Source organism: Bos grunniens, chromosome 26 (genome assembly GCF_055505025.1).
Source record: "Bos grunniens cultivar Pamir isolate PY7600 chromosome 26, Bosgru_T2T1.0, whole genome shotgun sequence".
Lineage (NCBI taxonomy): Eukaryota > Metazoa > Chordata > Mammalia > Artiodactyla > Bovidae > Bos > Bos grunniens.
In genome coordinates, this window is record NC_141190.1 from 14,877,201 (window position 1) to 14,893,154 (window position 15,954).

A 15,954-nucleotide genomic window follows, 5' to 3' on the forward strand; every position below is an offset into this window, starting at 1 on the left:
AAGAGAGATGATTAGCATCCTTCTAGTGTCCAGCCCAGATTTTTCTGTCTTGGGGATGGACCATCACGATTCTCTTTTTAAGCTGCTGTTTCGAAGCCAGAGACCAAGGAACCAATATTCGATTCTCACCAAAGTTAATATTAAGGGTTAGGTACACTTAATAAAATTACTGCGGACAGTGACTGCAGCCATGAAATCAGAAGACGATTGCTTCTTGGCGGGAAAACTATGACAAACCTAGACAGTGTATTGAAAAAGCAGAGACATTACTCTGCCAGCAAAGGTCCATATAGTCAAGGCTATGATCTTCCCAGTAGTCACATACAGGTGTGAGAGCTCGACCATAAAGAAGGCAGAGTACCAAAGAACTGATGCCTTTGAACTGTGGTGCTCCTGAGAGTCCCTTGGACAGCAAGGAGATCAAACAAGTCAATCTTAAGGGAAATCAACCCTTAATACTTGCTGGAAGGACTGATGCTGAAGCTGAAGCTCAAGTATTTAGGTCATCTGATGTGAACAGCTGACTCATTGGAAAAGTCCGTGATGCTGGGAAAGATTGAGGGCAGAAGGAGAAGAGGGCATCAGAGGATGAGATGGCAGGATGACATCACCAACTCAGTGGACATGAACTTGCGCAAACTTTGGGAGATGGTGAGGGATAAGGAGGCCTGGCATGCTACAGTCCATGGGGTTGCAAAGAGTTGGACACGACTGGGTGACTGAACAACAACATTCCCTGGGTAAGCCACACTATCTGAAAGATGGGCTCTGGATTCTCCAAATAGGTTCCATTTTCTTCCCTATCTTGGTTCATGTGTAGGGAAAAGGACAGAAAACCAGGTTTGGGGTCAACATGAAGAAATGCTATGTAGATTCAAACACAAGAGTGATTAGAAGAGCCGACTCTCATTAAACAGGATTTGCTCTCTTCCAACTGGACATGGATAGGAATTGGTTTTTTTAAAAAGTATTAACTTATTTTTTTTTCCTTCAAGCTTAGCCAGAGACCTCATGGAGGTCTAAACTCAAGCCAAGCTTGATCTGTTTTAATTCAACCACTGTTGATTTATGGCTTAGCAAAAAATGTCTGAGAATTTTTTCAAGCTAAAAATTTTTTTACCCTAACTTGACTCTCTCACATCTCAAATACAGTTGAGGGATATTTCTCAGACTTTCAAAAGACAAAGCCATCTTTGGAATGGAAAGGAGCTCTCAGAGCTTCAAATCCCAGTAAAGGATCCTGTGATCATTTATATACAAGTAAGAACAAATATATCAGAAGGTCATATGACACTTTAAGTATGTTCATTTGATTCCTCTTGAATAGAGACAAGAATAGAATCAACTCAAGACCAAAGTGGAGATGAGGGCTGAGGGGAGGGGGCCTGGGTTGGGAGCATTCTCAGAGTTGGTGCCAGCAGGAGGGAAACAAAAATTCCTCTTCTTTCTTCCACCTCCCCCATTCCAAAAACAACCTTCCCTAAACATTGTCCAGATAGAAAACCCATAGCGGGTTTTCTTCCCTTCCCAGCTCTGGAATGGGTATTGTTACACAATGTGAGGAGGAATCAGGCTAATAAGCAGTTACCAACTGGGAGGAGAAAACCAACACCAGGTCACTCATCCGTTTCAGCTCTAACATTTTATGGGTCTAACCCAGTTCACAAGGAGCCATCGTTTCTCTGCCTCCAGTAACATGGAGCCTGTGCTGCATGGTTTAACCATTCACCAGCTATCAGTTTATAGTTCTCACCTTCTGTTTCTCCTCGTGTGAGCATCCATCTTTCCTGTAAGATTGTAAGCTCAGTGAGAGCAGGAACTGATCATATATTTTGTCTCCTTTCCCACAGCTGTGACCTTCAACCAAACATTCACACGAGTCGTGACCGTCAGAGTCTTCGGCCTCAAAGAACACACAGAAGGAACAAATGTAAAAGATATCTTTCTTCCTAATGCCGAGGCCGAGCTAAGTATGTAATTGCTGATAATTGCATTGCATTCTTTGTGGGGAATCTTGGAGAAGCAGGAAAGGGCATTCTCTGCCATCGTGTATTTCTGCAGCGTGAGTTTCTCTACCAAATGTAGCTCCATGAAAAATGCTTATATAGCAGCTCTGCTCATGAAGGTTAATATATGTCCAGTTCTTAATTTGCCTTGGCCCAGACTTAGAATTACTGATTTTACTTCTAATGCTTTCAATTCCTTTCATGGCTTTAGTGTTTCAATTTCATGACTACAATTAACTCCTCAGAGACCTGCACCACATCTGTGCTGTGTGTTAGCTTTCTTGCCTCAGACATCATCCTGGTTGCATATCAAGTAATGGATTAATGGGCAAGAAATAGGCCTGGTCATGAAAACAAATGAGATAATGGACCAGAATCATGCTGAAGTAGTTAAAAAAAAGAACAAACAACAGTTCAATTCTTGGCATATAGACTTTTTGCCAAAACATGATGCCAGTTTTAGACATGAATTTATAAGGACAAAATAGCTGACGTTTATTGAGCATTTATATTGTTCCATGTACTATACAAAGTACTCCATAGCTATTGTCTCATTTAGCACTGAGAATGGTTCAAGGAGTTGTTACTGTTTATAATTAGGCACTACTGTTGTTAAATGTATGCCACCAATATTCAGTGTGACTCATGTGATCCTTACATGGGTTGATGATATCGTGAAGGTTTTGTAGTGTTTGTTATATATCTCATCAGCTTTTTTTTATGATAGTTGCTGAAAGAAAAAGGTCCCTAAAACTAGTTGCATAAAGAACAAAAACATTTATCTCTGTTTCATGTAAAAATCCAGGAAGCAGGTTTCAGATTGGTTGGTGGCTACACTCCACATGGCTGTTTAGAGACCTTGGCTTCTTCTGTATTTTCTTCCCCATCATTTCCTAGCTATGGCCTAGAGTTAAGATATCAGACCAGTAGTGACATATATCATTTCTACTTAACTTTGGAGAAAACTTAGTTGTATAGGCTATAACTTCATATGACCTCAAAGAAGGCTAGGAATTACATCTGCTGGCCAGCCAGGTGTTTGGCTACAGTTCTATCACTTGGAATAAGGGATGAATAAAATTCAGTAAGTAGCTCACTATGTCCATCACAGACTTCAGTAAACAGACTCTAAGCAATTAGAGAGCTAGGTCTCTGTCTTATTCACATTTGTCCCAATGGCAGGATAAAACACCTGCTACAGAAATAACACTCATGGGTTATCTGACTCATGTGCCAGATCACCTGACTCTGGTGCCAAAGGCAGACATCACTAATCAATCATGAAACTCTTTCCTGATAACCTGGTTATGCCCTCAGAATCTTTTGCAACAGTGTCTCTGGAAGCCAGTAGCAATCAGTAGGAACTGGCACATGATTTGAATCCTATTAGCCATTCCTGATGGTAGGTGTTCAACTATTGAATAAAAAGAAGAAAGAACCATACTAGTTTCCCCCTTATTTCTTGAAAGCAGATATGTTAGTTTCTTGTGGTGATTTAAAGTATGTCTCCAAATTCTTTAACATGCCTTTCTTCAAAAGGTGGAGTTTAATTCCCCTCTCCTTGAATGTGGGCCATTGGTGACTTACTTCTAACAAACCAAACAGGGCAGATGGATGCTATATGGCTTCTGAGACTGTCATAAAGGGATATCTTCTACCTTGAGTTGGGTATTTTCTCACTTTCAACTGCTCACTCTGGGGAAAGCCAACTACCATGTTGCAAGGACACGCAAGCATCTGTGTGGAGAGGTCCATGTAGAGAGGAACCTCTGGCCAACAACTGTTATCAATGTGTCAACTGTGTGAGTAAGCCACCTTGAAATGGGATCCTCCAGCTCCAGTCGAGCCTTCAGATGATGCAACCCCAGTCATTATCCGACTGCAACCTCATGAGAGATCCCAAGCCAGAATTGGCCAAGTGAGCTACTCCCAAATTTCTGACCTACAGACACTATAAGTGATAATAAATGGTTATTGTTTTAAGGCACTAAGTTTTAGGGTGCTTATATAACAAATAATATGGACTGATAGATAAATGAAGAAGGAATGAATAAAATAATTACCTTCTCAGAATGGGAACTTGTGCAATGTTGGGAAAACTAAGACCAGGAGGGACTGGGCTTGAAAATTAGATCATGGCAGGGATGGAGGAGCAGGTTAGTGGAGGACCTAGTTCCTGGGGGTTGATGGAAGCTGAGGCAGGAAGATGGAGCAAGCTACCTCCTTGTAGATTGGAAGGTAGGGGGCATTAGGGTCATACAGCAAGTTGGGACCTCACCCTTGATCAAGGTGGCCTGGACAAGGACAGGTGACCAAATGCCAGGAGTTGTTTTAATAGTATCTGTAGTGTCTGAGGGTGCTAATGGGGGAGCAGAGGGACGAAGATTTTATAATTGTTTTTTGGTTGTTGGAGTGTTGTTTCAGTGACAGCAACTCCTTACTTGGACTAAATCAGGAAGGGGCTCATCTTTATGACACATCTAGAAGGATGCTTAAGGAGGAATCAGTAGGTTCACAAGAAATGGAAACTTAACAGTTATTCTGTGGTTTTCCCAGCTAGGTAGAACACAGGAGCTACAATAGCTTGCATTTCTTCATTTTGATCTGCGAAGAGACTCCAAGATCCTCCCAGATCATACTCATGTCCTACCTTGCCACATGGCCTTGTCACAGTCACCCTAAGTGCTTCTTACATCTGTGGCCCCCCTAATGCTGTCCCAAGATCCCGTCCATCCACACAGTACGGCTGCAAAATGCCCCTGCCTCTCCCTTCTGCACAGTCTAGGATTCAAATCTGATCATCCCTTAGACTCCGCCTGCATCTGTGTGCCCTAGTGCGTGCTTTAAATGTGTACAGAATTTACATACAATTCATGCGGCTTTAATTTTTTAAAGTGAAAATGACAATGATATTATTATGCTGGAAAGGAAAGTGTGTGTGTGTGTGTGTGTGTGTGTGTGTGTTGGGGAGCTGGAGGGGGATGCTAAATCATCCTCCATACTAGAAAGCCAATAGATCATCTCTTAACTCGAGGAGTCAAGAAAGCGTACTATAAGCATGCTGTTTACAAAAACACAGTAAAATATGAAAAATAGTTGAAAAGATAAAAAGGAGTTGCCTCTGGGAGCAAGAATTGAGAATGGGGAGAGATGGACCTTTTTATTATAAACATAGCAGTAGTATACTATTTGTCTTTTAAATCAGTGTGATTCCAATTTGTGTGACTATACACACAGACACATATATACACAAGTGTATATAAATATATGTATATATGTATATATACACATTATTTATAACAATATATATCATATAAATATTACATTGTTTACCTACATCTATGCACATTAATATAGAAGAAAACATACAAAAGTCAACTCTGCTCTTTCTTGGGAGGGGAAGATTAGGATTGTAGATAAGATTCAGCCTTAGTTTTGGCTGTCATCTCTATTTTCTGAACTAACTATAAGGAAGATACATTGGTTTATCATCATAATTCTTTTAAGAGGGAGAGAAAGAAAAGACAGGAAAAGACACCTTTTGGGGATGTAAGAGATCTGGGTTCATCCCCAGCTGCACCACTAATTCCCTGTGATCTTAAGCAAATGACCACCTCCTTGGGCCCCTGTTGATGCAGCTATAAAAGCAGAATTGAACTGAACTCCGAATAATAGCAATGCTCAGAGCTACCATTATCTAGGACTTATTATGTTGGCGACCCTGTGCTAAATTGCTTTCTTTACACCAGTGGGTCTCAAACTTCTTTGGGCTTGAGAATCACCTGGAGGGCTCTTTGGAACACAGGTCACTAGGCCCACCCTCAGTTTCTGATTCAGTGGTCCTGGGCTGAGGCATGATAATTTGCATTTCTAACAAGTTGCCAGGTGATGTTGATCCTTCTAATCTGGGGACCACGCTTTGAAGACCATTGACTTGTATGAATTCATTTAAGATTTACAAAGACTCTGCATGATATTATATCCCCAGTTGTTTAGATGGGGACATGGATGTTGGAGAGGTCAAATAGATAAGGTCAGAGCTATGATTTGAACCCAAGACTATTTGAACCTGAGTTCTTCCTCTGACCATTGAATATACAGCTTTCAGATTCCTATGTTTGTAGCTTACAAATGACAAAACCCTAAAGAGTGTCACCCAGAGTGAAGTAAGTGAGAAAGAGAAAAACGAATATTATATATTAACACATATAGGTGGAATCTAGAAAAATGGTACAGATGATCTTATTTGCGAAGCAGAAATAGAGACACAGATGTAGAGATCAAATGTATGGATACCAAGGGGGAAACAAGGTGGATGGGATGAATCGTGAGATTGGGATTGACATATACTACCATGTGTGAAATAGGTAACTAATGAGAATCTACTTTATAGCTCAGGGAACTAGACTCAGTGCTCTATGGTGACCTAAATAGGAAGGAAATCCAAAAAAGAAAAGGATGTATACATATGCCTGATTTACTTTGCTGTACAGCAGAAACTGACATAGCAGTGTAAAGCAACTATATTCCAATTAAAAAACAAAAACAAATGACAAAACCCACACACCCAAGACCAAACCAAAGCTCTCCAGAAAATCCCAAGGTGATCCTAAGTATCTGCTGGTGGTGGATGAATGGGTGCTGAACCCAAGAGCAGCTCTAAGAGGGAGAATGAGGGACCGTGGAATGACTGGGCCTGAGCAGGCTAGCAAAGGGATTCAAATCTCATTAAGGCATCCCCTCACAACTGACTTGAACTTTCTTTTCCCTTATCCTACCATTTCTTTGGCATTTTCTGGGTCCTTAATCCACAGTCATCTGGGTGGTTAAAAAAAAGTGGAAATGAGCTTTCTTCAGTGTTGACATTTCTTTCAAATTCATGACGATTGTGGTGTCCCCAGGAATGGTTATTTTTGTCCCTTTCTCCCTAGCGTGAATTCTCAAGTAAGTAGCAAACGATTTCAAATGCATGCCGACCACAGTGGACAGCTGCCAGCAGAGAAGTGAAAATAAACTGGTGACAGGAAGTGTCACAGTTCACAGAAAGGGCAGGGAGGATATACTGGAGCAAGCCTATGACACTTCTGGGTCCACATGCTGAAAGGCTTACCCAGACCGGCTGCATAGCCACAAATCTCCTAGTCATTCATTAAGTAAGGGAAGCGCTCCCAGAAGCATTGCTCTCCTCTCCTAACACCCTTTGTCTTTTAATTTCCAAACTCCGGGTTCATTCCTATGTCAAGCAAGCCTGGTGTCTCTCTAAACAAGTCCTTCATTCGTGATGGGACACATTGCAGCAAACTAATGCTTTCTAAATGTTTTAACAGGCTGAGGAGGTTTCCAAGCTTTAGGACCGCAAGATGGATATATGATCAGTGTGAACTTACAAAATAGCATCAGAAACAGCATGAGGGATGGTGGAAACAAAAGCAAATCATGTGGTACTTTGCCCAGCAAAGGGATGACAAGGCAAGAAGGAAAGCTACAGGGATGAAAAATTACACTAAAAGTTAGTCACAAGATAAAATAACAGAGTTGAGGTCAAATATATCAATCAATGTAAAGAAGCTTAATTTGCCTGTTTAAAGAAAAAAGTCTTCCAATTTGACTAACAAAGCAAAATCCCACATTCTGCTCTACACAAGAGACACACTTAAAACAAGAGATCCCAAAAGGTTAAAAATAAAAGGACAGATAGAAATATTAAGACAGATGCAAAATAAAACCTAAAATTAGAGTTGCAATCTTGATATCTAAGAAGATGAAATTTGAACCAAAAAGCATTACAGGAGATAAGGAAGGAGACTATAAGATGCTAAAGGCAATAATTCACAGTGAAGATATATCAGTTGTTAATATTTATACACTTAACAATTGGAGATGCAGGAGAAACACAGAAACCCACTAGTAATAGGTGATTTAACTACATCTCTCTTACCCAACACAAATCAAGTAAACAGTAAGGATAAAGGAGATTGAAACATATAATAAGGTAGGTCTTATAAGTCTATGTAGAAATCTGAACCTCATTAGTAGAGAAAATACCATCTTCTGTGTGACCATACCTTGAGATACAAAGAACACCTCCATAAACTCCAAAGAACAGAAAGACTACTCTCTGATCACAACGCAGAGTTGTTATTTGGTTGCTAAGTTGTGTCCGACTCTTTGTGACCGCATGGACTGTAGCCTGCCAGGCTCATCTGTCCATGGGATTTCCCAGGCAAGAATATTGCAGTGGGTTGCCGTTTCCTTCTCCAGGGGATCTTCCTGATTCAGGGATCAAACCCAGGGCTCCTGCATTGCAGGCAGATTCTTTACTGCTGTGCCCCCAGGGAAACCCCATTATTAACAAATAAAAAACCAGAAAGACCACACCATCTGAAAATTAAAACAAAAATCATGTTAATAAGTAGCTGTTGTTCAGAGGTAGAAGTGGCCAATGCTATCACAGAATTTCTTGAAAACAACAATAATGGAAACAAATAATCAAGTCTATGGTATTCAACTAAAACAGTTAATAGAGGTAAAAGTTTAGTGTTAAATACATGTATCAACATAATGAAAAAAAATGAATCAAGCACCCACTCAGAAAACTAGAAAAGAATAATGTAAGTAAAAAGAATCCAGAAAAATGGGACTAATGAAGACGAGAACAGAAATTAGTGAATTAGAAAATGGGGAAAAAAAGAAAAAAAATTCTCAGAGCTGAAGCAGTCAATAAAATATACAAACTACCAGCTAAACTAATTAAGAAAATAAATGGTAGAAAGCATAGACACGCTATATAAGAAGTGGTAGCAGTGGGTGGGTAGGGAAAGTCATCAAAATAGAGGAATCTAAAATAAAAATGTAAGAGATTTTTTTTCACACTATGAAAAATTATTTGAAAACCTAGATGAAATGGATAATTTTCTTAAAAAAATTGCAGTTAATCCCAGAGGAGACAGTCTTAACAGACCAGTTACCACAGAATAGAAAAAATGATGAAAGAACTTGCCTATTAGAAAACATTAAGTCCAAATGGTTTCACAGGGACTCCAGCAAACCTTAAAAAAAGGAAAAAGAAAACTTTAGATACTTTAAGCATTGTAAGAATAATAACCTCAGTGGACTGAAACATGGGAAGTATGTTCATTTCTGTGAATTTATAATATATATGCCAATGATACTAACAAGAACAACAAAACCTACCTGTCACCTTTGGTGATTAGAGTCTTTATTTCAAAAGTTGGCTGTAAAAGGGGAAGAATCTGTTATCTTTCTTTTCCTATGTAGAGTGTATATCATGATGAAGGTTTCTCTTTATAGAAACATTTTCAGTTAAAAAATGAAAACTCCTGGTAGGTTTAGAATATCACCATTTTGTAACCTCTAACAAAATGTGTGGATCTGGACTATGATTATTACAGGCTGCTCACTTCTCAGAGGGACAGATCAAGAGACATTACGTGTTTTTTGATGGAAGGCCACTGCATCACCCATAATGTATTCTTGGCACAAAATCAAACGTGAATCTGCCCAAACCTCTAGAACTACTAATTTACAAGAAACACACAGTCCTGAGGAGCTTGTATAGTAATAACTTAGGAATACAATCAGCAAAACCCAAGCTGTGTAACTTCTACAGGACAAATGATTCAATTTCCTAAACAAAAAAAAATTGCAAAAGGGAAGAAGAGATGGTGGGAGAATCTGTCCATTAAAAGAAATGGAAGCATCATTAACCAATCCAAAGATGCAGTTTGGATCCTGAGTCAAACAAATGATGTAAAATTTAAAGGACAACTGGGGGAAGATTGGATACTGAATCATAATATGATGATATAAAACATTTATTGTTAGTTTGTTAAGGTGCAATAATGGTATTATAATTTAATTCTTTTTTACTTTATATTGGAAGTTGATTTACAATGTTATGTTAGTTCCAGGTGTACAGTAAAGTGATTTAGTTATACCTATACATGTATCTCGGAGAAGGCGATGGCGCCCCACTCCCGTACTCTTGCCTAGAAAATCCCATGGATGGAGGAACCTGGTAGGCTGCAGTCCATGGGGTCACGAAGAGTCAGACACAACTGAGTGACTTCACTTTCACTTTTCACTTTCATGCATTGGAGAAGGAAATGGCAACCCACTCCAGTGTTCTTGCCTGGAGAATCCCAGGGACGGGGGAGCCTGGTGAGCTGCTGTCTATGGGTCGCACAGAATCGGACACGACTGAAGCTACTTAGCAGCAGCGGCAACATACATGTATCTATTCTTTTTCAGTTTCTTTTCCCAGTAGACTTCCCTGTGCTATAGAGTAGGTCCTTGTTTATTTCTATTTTATATATAATAGTGTGTATATGTTAATCCCAACCTCCTAATTTATCCCTCTTCCCACCTCTTCCCTTTAGTAACCATAAATTTGTTTTCTAAGTCTGTGAGGTTGTTTGTGAGTAAACTCATTTGTATCATTTTTTTAGATTCCACATATAAGTGATATCATATGATATTCTCTGTCTAATTTCACTTAGAATGGTAATCTGTAGGTCCATCCAAGTTGCTGCAAATGGCATTATTTCATTCTTTTTAAAAAATTTATTAGAGGATAGTTGCTTTATTATATTGTGCTGGTTTCTGTCATACATCAACATGAATCAGCCACAGGTACACATATGTCCCCTCCCTCTTGAACCTCCCTCCCATCTCCCACCCATCCTACCCCTCGAGGCTGTTGCAGAGCACTGGTTGAGCTCCCTGTGTCAGCAAATTCTCACTGGCCGCTTATTTTACATATGGTAACGTATATGTTTCCACGCTACTCTCTCCATTTATCCCACCCTCTCCTTTCCTTCTCTGAACCCACAAGTCAGTTCTCTATGTCCACATCTCCATTGCTGCCCTGCAAATAGATCCATCAGTACCATCTTTTTAAATTCCATGTATATATATATATGTATATAATATATATATTAATATATGGTATTTATTTTTCTGACTTACTTCACTCTGCTCAATAGGCTCTAGGTATATCCACCTCATTAGCACTGACTCAAATGTTCTGTTTTGTGGCTGAGTAATATTCTATTGTGTATATGTAGTACTTTGGCCACCTCATGCGAAGAGTTGACTCATTGGAAAAGACTCTGATGCTGAGAGGGATTGGGGGCAGGAGGAAAAGGGGACGACAGAGGATGAGATGGCTGGATGGCATCACCGACTTGATGGACATGAGTTTGAGTGAACTCCAGGAGTTGGTGATGGACAGGGAGGCCTGGTGTGCTGTGACTCATGGGGTCGCAAAGAGTTGGACACGACTGAGCGACTGAACTGAACTGAACTGAACTGATCACAACTTCTTTATCCATTCATCTGTCAACGGACATTAGGTTGCTTCCAGGTCTTGGCTATTATAAATAGTGCTACAATGAACATTGGGGTGTATGTATCTTTTCAGAGCATGTTTTTCTCAGATATATGCCCAGGAGTGGGATTGCTAAATCATATGGTAGCTCTATTTTCAGTTTTTTAAGACACCTCCATACTATTCTCCATAGTAGCTGTACCAATTTACATTCCCACCAACAGAGTAAAAGAGTTCCCTTTTCTCCACACCCTCACCAGCATTATTGTTTGTAGACTTTTTTTTTTAACTTTTTATTTAATATTAGAGTATAGTTGATGGACAATTTTTGATAGTTGCAGATGCACAGCAAAGTGATGTTTGTAGACTTTTTGATAATGACTATTCTGACTGGTGTGAGTTGATACCTCACTGTAGTTTTGATTTGGATTCTCTAATAATTAGCAGTGTAGAACATTTTTTTGTATGCTTTTTGACCATCTCTATGTCTTCTTTGGAGAAATATCTATTTAGGTCTTCTGCCCATTTTCTGGCTGATTTTTTTTTCGTATTGAGCCACATGAGCTGTTTGTATATTTTGAAAATTAATTGCATCATTTGCAAATATTTTTTCCCATTCTGTGGGATGTCTTTTCACTTTGATTATGGTTTCCTTTGCTGTGCAAAAGCTTTTAAGTTTAATAAGGTTCCATTTGTTTATTTTTGTTTTTATATTCATTACTGTAGGAGGTAGATCCAAAACGATGTTGCTGCAATTTATGTCAAAAGAGTGTTCTATGTTTTCCTTTAAGAATTTTATAGTTTGAGGCGGGAGGAGGGTTCAAGATGGGGAACACATGTGTACCTGTGGCAGATTCATTTTGATATATGGCAAAACCAATACAATATTGTAAAGTTAAAAAATAAAATAAAAAAAAGAATTTTATAGTTTCCAGTCTTACATTTAGGTATTTAATCCATTTTGAATTTATTTTTGTGTACGGTGTTAGAGAATCTTCTAACTTCATTCTTTTACGTGTGGTTCTACAGTTTTCCCAGCACCATTTACTGAAGAGACTGTTGTTTCTACATCGTAGCTTTCTATCCTGTTCCATTGATCTATAAGTCTGTCTTTGTGCCAATATCATACTGTTTTGATGACTGTAGCTTTGTAATATAATCTGAAACCATGGAGCCTGTTTGCTCCAGCTCTGTTTTTCTTTCTTAAGATTGCTTTGGCTATTTGGGGCCTTTTGTATTTTCATACAAATTTTGTGATTTTTGTTCTACTTCTATGAAAAATGCCATTGGTAATTTGATAGGGATTACATGGAATCTGTAGGTTACGTTGGGTAGTTTATTAATTTTGACAATATTGATTCTGCCAATCCAAGAACATGGTATACTTTCCCATTTGTTTGTCTCACCTTTGATTTTTTTTCATCCAGTGTCTTTTAGTTTTTACAGTACAGGTCTTTTGTCTTCTTGGGTAGATTTATTCCTAGGTACTTTATTCTTTTTGATGTGATAGTAAATGAGATTTTCCCCTAGTTGCTTTCTGTTTGCATATAGAAATACAACAGATTCTGTATATTAATTTTGTGTCCTTCAACTTTATGAAATTCATTGGCAAGCTCAAGTCAGTCAGTCAGTTCAGTCACTCAGTGGTGTCTGACTCTTTGCAACTCCATGGACTGCAGCACACCAGGCTTCCCTGTCTATCACCAACTCCCGGAGCTTGCCAAAAAGACATTGCTGCGATTTATGTCAAGAGTGTTCTGGTAACATCCTGAGATTTTCTATGTATAGTATCATATTATCTGCAAATAATAACAGTTTTTCTTCTTCTTCCCCTATTTGGATTCCATGTATTTCTTTTTCTTCTCTTATTGCTATACTTCGGACTTTCAAAACTGTGTTAGTAAAATTGATGAGAATGGACACCCTTATCTTTTTCCTGGTCTTAGAGGAAATGCTTTTAACTTCCCACTGTTGAGTATGATATTAGCTGTGGGTTTGTCATATATGGCCTTTATTATGTTGAAGTATGCTCCTTCTATGTCCAATTTCTGGAGAGTATTATAGCCTTTTTTAAAAAAAAATAGAGAATCATATATTTCAGAGATACATTCTGATATATTTAAAGATGAAATTATATGATGTCTAGAATTTACTCCAAGAGATTGGAGGTAGGAAGAAAGAAAATTCAATGAGGCTATAAACTTAATAAGATTGCCAGGAGTTAGTATGGAAGAAAAACTGAGTGATGGGACATGGAGTTTCACTATACTATTTTTTTTTCCGCTTTTGTATATGCAGTATTTGAAATTTTCCAAAGTAATAAGGTTTGTTGTTGTTTTTAATTAGTGACCATTCTGGGTGATTGTTATTTTCCCCTTATACTTTTATGTCTTTTCCAAATTTTCCACAGTGATGGTGATTTATTTTATTTTTTACATTAATTAATTTTTTATTTTTGATTGTGCTGGGTCCTTGTTGCTATGCATGGGATTTCTCTAGTTGAGGTGACTGGGGGCTGCTCTCTAGCTGCAGTGCATGGGCGTCTCTTGTTGTAGAGCACAGGCTGTAGTCACACAAGCTTCAGTAGTTCCATCGTGGGGCCTCAGGAGCTGTGGCACACGGGCTTAGTTGCTCTGCGGCACATGGAATCTTCTTAGACCGGGGATTGAACCTGTGTCTTCTGCACTGGCAGGTAGATTCTTATCTACTGTACTGGCAGGGAAGTCCCGGTAATTTGCTTTGAATGATGGGAAGAATACTTTGTGACAAGAAATAAAACCAAAAATTTAATCACTCCCTAATTTCTTAGCTTGCTGTGCAAAGTTTGATAACACCTAAATGTTTATTGAGTGTTTATTGCAGCTGATATTTTCCAAAATGTATATGTGGATTAACTTCTTCTTTTTATTATTATTGAAGTATAGTTAATTTAAAATGTGTTAATTTCTGCTATATAGCAAAATGATTCAGTTATACATAAATACATTCTTTTTTAGAATTCTTTTCCATTGTCATAGGATACTGAACATAGTTCTCTGTGGTATATAGTAGGATCTTGTTTTGTATCCATTCCATACATGATAGCTCACTTATGCTAACCCTAACTTTGCACTCCCTCACTCCCCAACTTTGGCAACCTCCAGCTTGTTCTCTGTGATTCTACTTGTTTCAGATAGGTTCATTGGTGTCATATTTTAGATTTCACATATTCAGCTCAGTTTAGTCATTCAGGCATGTCCAACTCTTTGTGACCCCATGGACTGCAGCATGCCAGGAATCCCTATCCATCACCAACACCTGGAGCCTGCTCAAACTCATGTCCATCGAGTTGGTGATGCCATCCAACCATCCCATCCTCTGACATCTCCTTCTCCTCCTGCCTTCAGTCTTTCCCAGCATCAGGATCTTTTCCAATGAGTCAGCTCTTCTCATCAGGTGGCCAAAGTATTGGAGTTTCAGCATCAGTCCTTCCAATGAATGTTCAGGACTAATTTCCTTTAGGATTGACTGGTTGGATCTCCTTGCAGTCCAAGGGACTCTCAAGAGTCTTCTCCAACACCACAGTTCAAAAGCATCAATTCTTTGGCACTCAGCTTTCTTTATGGTCCAACTCTCATGTCCATATGTGACTACTGGAAAAACCATAGCTTTGACTAGATGGACTTTTGTTGGCAAAGTAATGTCTCTGCTTTTTAATATGCTGTCTAGGTTTGTCATAGCTTTTCTTCCAAGGAGCAAGCGTCTTTTGATTTCATGGCTGTAGTTACCAGCTGCAGTGATTTTGGAGCCCAAGAAAATAAAGTCTGTCCCTGTTTCCATTGTTTCCGCATCTATTTGCCATGAAATGATGGGACCGGATGCCGTGATCTTCATTTTCTGAATGTTGAATTTTAAGCCAACTTTTTACTCTTCTCTCTCACTTTCATTAAGAGGCTCTTTAGCTCTTCTTCACTTTCTGCCAAAGGCTTTAAGGTAGTCAATAAAGTAGAAGTAGACGTTTTTCTGGAATTCTTTTGCTTTTTCTATGGTCCTATGGATATTGGCAATTTGATCTCCAGTTCTTCTGCCTTTTCTAAATCCAGCTTGAACATCTGGAAATTCTCAGTTCACGAAAACAGTATGAAAAGGCAAAAAGATATGAAACTTAAAGATGAACTCCCCAGGTTGGTAGGTACCCAATATGCTACTGGAGAAGAGTGAAGAAATAGCTCCAGAAACAATGAAGAGGTTGAGCGAAAGCAAAAACAATGCCCAGATGTGGATGTGACTGGTGATGGAAGTAAAGTTTGATGCTATAAAGAACAATATTGCATAAGAACTTGGAATGTTAGGCCCATGAATCAAGGTAAATTAGTAGTGGTCAAACAGGAGATAACAAGACTGAACATCAACATTTTAGGAATCAGTGAACTAAAATGGACCAGAATGGGCAAATTTAATTCAGATTACTGTTATGTCTACTACTGTGAGCAAGAATCCCTACTATGGAGTTTTCTTACTATGTAGGCAAGAATCCCTACTATGAGAAAAATCCCTCATAGTCAACAAGAGTCCACAATGCAGTACTTGGGTGCAACTACAAAAACGACAGAATGATCT

The 15,954-nt window shown here is 38.8% G+C and overlaps 1 long non-coding RNA gene across 4 annotated transcripts in view; it reads left to right on the plus strand.

The window, feature by feature from the left end:
- LOC147344059 (uncharacterized) overlaps positions 1-15,954 on the plus strand; it is a 78,668-nt gene that overhangs the window by 59,476 nt on the left and 3,238 nt on the right. For all 4 annotated transcript variants that reach the window (XR_015155650.1, XR_015155649.1, XR_015155651.1 and 1 more), the window contains one exon: positions 1,851-1,970. This is a non-coding gene — a long non-coding RNA (uncharacterized LOC147344059). The remainder of the gene's footprint in view (positions 1-1,850; positions 1,971-15,954) is intronic.